Here is a 7,287-nt window from a genome sequence, read left to right as displayed (position 1 = left end):
ATATGCAGAGAAAAGTAGTTGTCTCTAGTTGTTGGTGAAGCCCACCTCAGTGAACTACCTCCCTGCCTGCCCTGACGTCCACTGGTTCAGGGTGTAGGGTTTCACTATAGTGCAGTGTTTAAAGTATCATAAGCTAGATGATAATGAATGCACATGAACCTTAGTGACCGACCTAGGCTTTTAGTGACACCACAGATAAAACTGTATTGACACCCCAAGAAAATATGACTCTAAGACCAAAGACAATACAGTATGAAGATATGCCAAAACTGCTTCTCCGTTAGAAATCCATGATTACACTTGTAGTTGTAGGCGATGCCATGGAAACGTTAGCTAGCATAGCTCATGCGCAGAAACAGTAATGTACAGGCCATCAAAAGAAACCCAGCTAACAACAAATGCTGCCACTTTATATTGTTTACATACCCTACACTACTCATCTCATGTGTATATACTGTACTCTATACCATCCACTGCATCTTGCCATCTTGATGTAATGTATCACTAGCCACTTTAAACAGTGCCACTTCATATCGTGTTTACATACCCTACACTGCTCATCTCATATGCATATGCATATACTATACTCTATACCATCTACTGCATCTTGCCTATAACGTTCGGCCATCGCTCATCCATATATATTTTTATGCACTTGTGTGTACAAGGTAGTTGTTGTGAAATTGTTAGATTACTTGTTAGATATTACTGCATGGTCGGACCTAGAAGCACAAGCATTTCACTACACTCACATAAACATCTGCTAACCATGTGTATGTGACAAGTAAGATTTGATTTGAAATGTTCCCACAACTTTCGAGACAGTTCCCTTAAGAGTCTCATTAGGCCATTAACTAACGTTTTCATAGGAATGTTCCCTCAACTTTCGAGACAGTTCCCTTAAGAGTCTCATTAGGCCATTAACTACCGTTTTCATAGGAATGTTCCCATGTTGTGCAAGGAATGTTTCCAAGAGACAATTCCTTAATGTCAAATAGAACTTACCAAGAACGTGGTTACCATGTTCTCAGAACAGGATGTTCATGTTTAAGACATGTTTCATGGGAACGTGGCAAAAACCTTGAGTCCAGTTTTCAGTGAGTTAGGAGAATATTCCATCAACGTCCCACCAAATATACACAGAACATGGTTGGAAATATTATTTATGAATATTTGTTTATTACCATAATGTACATAGATTTTTCTTTCCTGTATTTCTAGAACTTTGGCTACCAGCTTTGTGCCTTTGTGCCTTTTCAGGTTTGATGTGGTGTTTCTGGATGAAGAGATCGATGCTGCCTTTGCAGAGTTTGCATTTGACTAAAATGTTGTTCTCTTGCTCCTCAAAATATTGGACCATTTCCACAATGGTTGCTATGTTCTCAGAATATAAGTTATTAATGTTTTAGACACGTCTCATGATAATGTTGCAATAACATTCCTGTGTCCAGTTTTCTGAGAGCTAGGAGAATATTGCATCAATGTCCCACCAAACATGGTTTCCATGTAATGTTAATGTTCTAGACACATTTCATGGGAACATAGTGTTTTCAATTTACATACTTGACACATGATTACATTGTGCATGGGGCGGCAGGGTAGCCTAGTTGTTAGAGCATTGGACGAGTAACCGAAAGGTTGCAAGTTCAAATCCCCGAGCTGACAAGGTACAAAATCTGTCGTTCTGCCATTGAACAGGCAGTTAACCCACTGTTCCTACATTTACATTTACATTTAAGTCATTTAGCAGACGCTCTTATCCAGAGCGACTTACAAATTCCTAGGCTGTCATTGAAAATAAGAATTTGTTCCTAACTGACTTGCCTAGTAAAATAAAGTAAAAAAAAAAAAAAAAACTTACAGAGTAATTATTATGTCCTCTTCTGGGATTTGAACTCACAACCTCTTGGTTTATGATACTCTGATTTTCCAGCTATGCCACCGTGTCTGTGTTAGGTATCAGTTACTCTGACTATTCTCTCATCATTGATTTGATTGACTTATCATTGATTTTATTTCAGCAATTGAAGGTCTTTCCGTATAGTTGTGTAAGGTTGGTGGGACATACAGTGCCTTGCCAAAGTACTTACCCACCTTGGCGTTTTACATATTTTGTTGTATTACAACCTGTAATTTAAATGGAATTTTATTTGGATTTAATGTAATGAACAAAATAGTCGAAATTGGTGAAGTGAAATGAAAAAAAACTGAAAAGTGGTGGGTTCTCATATGTATTCACCCCCTTTGCTATGAAGCCCCTAAATAAGATCTGGTACAACCAATTACCTTCAGAAGTCACATAATTAATTAAATAAAGTCCACCTGTGTGCATTCTAAGTGTCACATGATCTCAGTATATATACACCTGTTCTGAAAGGCCCCAGAGTCTGCAACACCACTAAGCAAGGGGCACCACCAAGCAAGCGGCACCATGAAGACCAAGGAGCTCTCCAAACAGGTCAGGGACAAAGTTGTGGAAAAGTACAGATCAGGGTTGGATTACAAAAAAATATCAGAAACTTTGAACATCCCACGGAGCACCATTAAATCCATTATTAAAAAATGGAAAGAATATGTCACCACAACAAACCTGCCAAGAGAGGGCCACCCACCAAAAGTCATGGACCAGGCAAGGAGGGCATTAATCAGAGAGGCAACAAAAAGAGACTAAAGATAACCCTGAAGGAGCTGCAAAGCTCCACAGCGGAGATTGGAGTATTTGTCCATAGGACCACTTTAAGCCGTACACTCCACAGAGCTGGGATTTAGGGAAGAGTGGCCAGAAAAAAAAGTAATTTCTTAAAGAAACAAATAAGTAAACACGTTTGGTGTTTGCCAAAAGGCATGTGGAAGACTCCCCAAACATATGGAAGAAGGTACTTTGGTCAGATGAGACTAAAATTGAGCTTTATGGCTATCAAGGAAAACACTATGTCTGGTACAAACCCAACACCTCTCATCACCCTGAGAGCACCATCCATTTTTCATCGGTAAGGACTGGGAAACTGGTCAGAATTTAAGGAATGATGGATGGTGCTAAATCTAGGGAAATTCTTGAGGGAAACCTGTTTCAGTCTTCCAGAGATTTGAGACTGGGATGGAGGTTCACCTTCCAGCAGGACAATGACCCTAAGCATACTGCTAAAGCAACACTCGAGTGCTTTAAGGGGAAACATTTAAATGTCTTGGAATGGCCTAGTCAAAGCCCAGACCTCAATCCAATTGAGAATCTGTGGTATGACTTAAATATTGCTGTACACCAGCGGAAACCATCCAACTTGAAGGTACTGGAGCAGTTTTGCCTTGAAGAATGGGCAAAAATCCCAGTGGCTAGCTGTGCCATGTTATAGAGACATACCCCAAGAGACTTGCAGCTGTAATTTGTGCAAAAGGTGGCTCTACAAAGTATTGACTTTGGCTGGGTGAATAGTTATGTACGCTCAAGTTTTCTGTTTTTTGTTGTTGTCTTTTTTCTTCTTCGAAGTGGTAGGTATGTTGTCTAAATCAAATGATACAAACCCCCCAAAAATCCATTTTAATTCCAGGTTGTACGACAACAAAATAGGAAAAATGCCAAGTGCGGTGAATTCTTTGGCAAGCCACTGTATTAACCTGCTGTAATGATACTCCTGAATCACTGTGATCAATTAATTATTTTCTTAGAGTGTACTTTTAACAGAGCTGAGATGTACTTAAGTTCATTCACCCTATTGCTTACACCTATCAAGTGGATTCAGATTTACACAAGTGCCTAGGGAGGAGGGGTTATGGTTGCTTTTGGACAGAGCCTAACTATACTCGCCAAATAAGCACATGCCCCCAGAGACACCCCTTATTTGGAACGTGGTTAGAGACTTTGTCATTGGTGCTGGTGACCTGGGTTCGTGAGCTGCCAGGGGAGTCACCCTACTGTCACATTCTTAGCAGTTAATGTCATTATTGCTGTTTTTAATTGCATTTATCAGACATTTCAAAGGTTTATATGGAAATGTCATTAGAACATTTGTAAATATTATTTATGCATCTTCAGTTACTTAAGACATTCACTGGAATCTTGGTTTTGCCTTTAGAACTCGAGAAAATTAACAACTAAAGATGAATTTTTTACTTTTCCCATTGACTTGCTCAACCCCCAAATCCGGTCTGGTGTGTTGAGTCTGCTTCGCAACACGTTGCCGGTTTGAAAACTCTGTGTTATGACCCTCTGCAACACATATCTACTATGTTTCGATGGTTACCCATACCCACACAGAACTAACTAAACCATTTCAACAGGATGATTGAACTCTGACCTCAGTGCTCACCCGAGCACAGCCCACAAAACCATGGTCTTCACATGTCTCCGTTAGGCCAGGAGACATTATTATGTTGCCACCGACCCACCCAGTCAGCTCAAGCCCATAGGCCTTACCACATTTTACTCTATGGATAGTCAACAGTAAAAATAATAATAAATAAGATGTTTTTGTAGCATACACCAGATAGGTGCGTTGAGATGTGTTGTACAGTAGAGATTTAAAAAATGGGACCAGAGTGAACAGACAGAGACATTTCCCCTCTTATCTTTATACTGGATATAGTATAGGGAAATGCAGTAACAAAGACCGACTGTTGAGTAATAGATGAATGAATGTATCAACAGGGAGGACAGACAAACAAAGAAAGTATTTGATAGTGCCACTGACAGGACAGGTAAAGAAAACAGCAGAGAAATGGATCCTTAGGAGACAGAAAGCGAGATGGAGACTGACACCCACTCCCCCAACACATGAATGTATGACCTGCCTGCACATACATTGAGGACTATAGGGACAGGGAGATCTCTGATTCTCTGACCCTGCGTTGGTGACCCCAGTCTCCATTAAGCCCCGTAAATTAGAGAGCCAGCAGCAATTAGAGGTAGGGGCATTGGCCAGGTAGCTGACCTCTGGGACCCTGCCTGGCTGGTATTTGACTCCTCATAGCTGGGGGATGTGATGAACTGAGAGACAAAATGTATTCCAGGAACAAAAGGGACAAAAGAGCATGTACTTCATGTAGCATTTCCCCGTTGACTGCTGTCGGAATGCTGTGTTTGCCGGTGAATTTTCTTTTTTGCTTTCTCTATCTTTTCACATTATAAACAACAGTTTTATTGCCTGTGGGCTGGCACCACACTAGTCACTCCTTTTTCATAGTAAATTACTGACAAGTCAATTAACATTTCAATGTGTTCTGCATTTCAAGCTTAATTAAATGAGCAGCCAAATATAGATGGCTATACGTGCAGCTTTAAACATAGTTTATAGCTCTCCCTCCCATCCAGTTAATCTCTTTCAGCTGTCACCTCTGTGAGCTGAAATTAACCTAAATACAACACCATTCTGAGATCCAAACCATCATTGGATTTACAACAAAACTAGCAGAATTCTGAAGTAATTAATAAACCATCCACATTTGCCATGCAAAACACATCCCAAAATATGACTAGTGTCATAATGTTTGTTAACATTGCAGTAACAACATCGCAACACCATCAATTCCATTTGCAATGCCTCCACTCTCCATTCTCATTCAATTACTTGATCTGAATCTTGGTTCTGTTGAAGAACTGCCACCAAACTTACTCAGTAGGTAAGAAAATATAAATATGGAAATGAGAGGATATGTGAATATAACACAAATCATCAAATTTGCGCACAAAAAAAACAATTAAAGATAACACACACACACACAATCGTACACTGTGAGAGAATCTGAATCTCTTTTTATTTGTATTTTTTTACAACATAAGCCTTTCTAATAGTCTGTCAAAAAGATGACAGTCATCCCGATGCTACATCTGTATATCACTAACCTTACCAGCTAACAGCTAATTCCTCATAAACAGGATTAACACAATCTCTCATAAAGACATTTTTAGACACACACTGCAGCTTTGGAGAAGGAACAAAGGAGAAACAATGAGATGTTGAGGATGGAGAGAAATCCGATTATTTGCTGCCTGGCGGGCTGCCAGACTCTATGGTGGGTATTAGAGTGGAGGAGGATGAGAATGAAGTGAGATATTACAAGTTGGGTAGATGAAGAGAACACAAACTGAAAACAAATATTTGAAATGGTGAGATATAGTTAGAAGGTAACCACTGAGAAAGGTATCGGTTGGGTAGAGGCCTACTTGGAATAAATAAGTTGGGGGAAATGAGCTGCGTTTGAAAACTCAAACTCATAATGAACCCACTGCACATTCACTTTGTCCACAGCTGCCACATAAAGACTTGCATGCCATTTTATTACTTGATTGCTCTCCAATTATGTCTGAATGACATAACTCAATGATATGTCACATATTGAAAATCATAGAGGCCTTCATGCACAACCATTCTGTTTAATATAAATGTCCTTATTATACCATGTTGGTTCCAATTTGTGTTCACTGCCTGGAAATGCCATCAGTCTGGTCTGTACATAGTTTGTATGGTATTAAAGGCATTTAGAGGAATGAATTCCAATTTTGTGGGTCTATTCAACAATTATATGCCCCTAACATCTACAATGTGCCATACACCTGGAGACATTATGTTTATTTGATTTACAGTACTGAGCATGTGTGCCACAGTGCCAGGAGCTAGGAATGTATCAATAAGTTCAGCCGTGGACTGTTCATTTCCTCACATGCATGTGGTTTAAAGGGAATTATGTATTCTTTACAAAAATATAAAATGCAACATGCAACAATTTTAATGATTTTACTGAGTTAGAGTTCATATAAGAAAATCAGCCAATTGAAATAAATTCTTTAGGCCCTATGTATGGATTTCACATGACTGAGCAGGGGCACAATCATGGGTGGGCCTGAGAGGGCAAAGGCCCACCCACTGGGGAGCCAGGCCCAGCCATTCAGAATGAGTTTTTTTTCAACAATGCTTTATTACAGACAAACACTCCTCAGTTTCTTCAGCTGTTTGGGTGGCTGGTCTCCGACAATCCCGCAGGTGAAGAACCCGGATAGTTACATGTGGTCTGCGGTCGTGAGGCTGGTTGGACTCTGGGTTCGCGCCCAGGCTCTGTCATAACCGGCCACGACCGGGAGGTCCGTGGGGCGACGCACAATTGGCCTCGTGTCTTCCGGGTTAGGGAGGGCTTGGCCGGTAGGAATGTCCTTGTCTCATCGCGCACCAGCGACTCCTGTGGCGGGCCGGGCGCAGTGCGCGCTAATCAAGGTTGCCAGGTGCACAGTGTTTCCTCCGACACATTGGTGCGGCTGGCTTCCGGGTTGGATGTGCGCTGTGTTAAGAAGCAGTGCGG

The sequence above is a fragment of the Oncorhynchus nerka genome, linkage group LG2, assembly GCF_034236695.1.
Source record: "Oncorhynchus nerka isolate Pitt River linkage group LG2, Oner_Uvic_2.0, whole genome shotgun sequence".
Classification (NCBI taxonomy): Eukaryota; Metazoa; Chordata; class Actinopteri; order Salmoniformes; family Salmonidae; genus Oncorhynchus; species Oncorhynchus nerka.
This window is presented reverse-complemented; position numbering follows the sequence as displayed.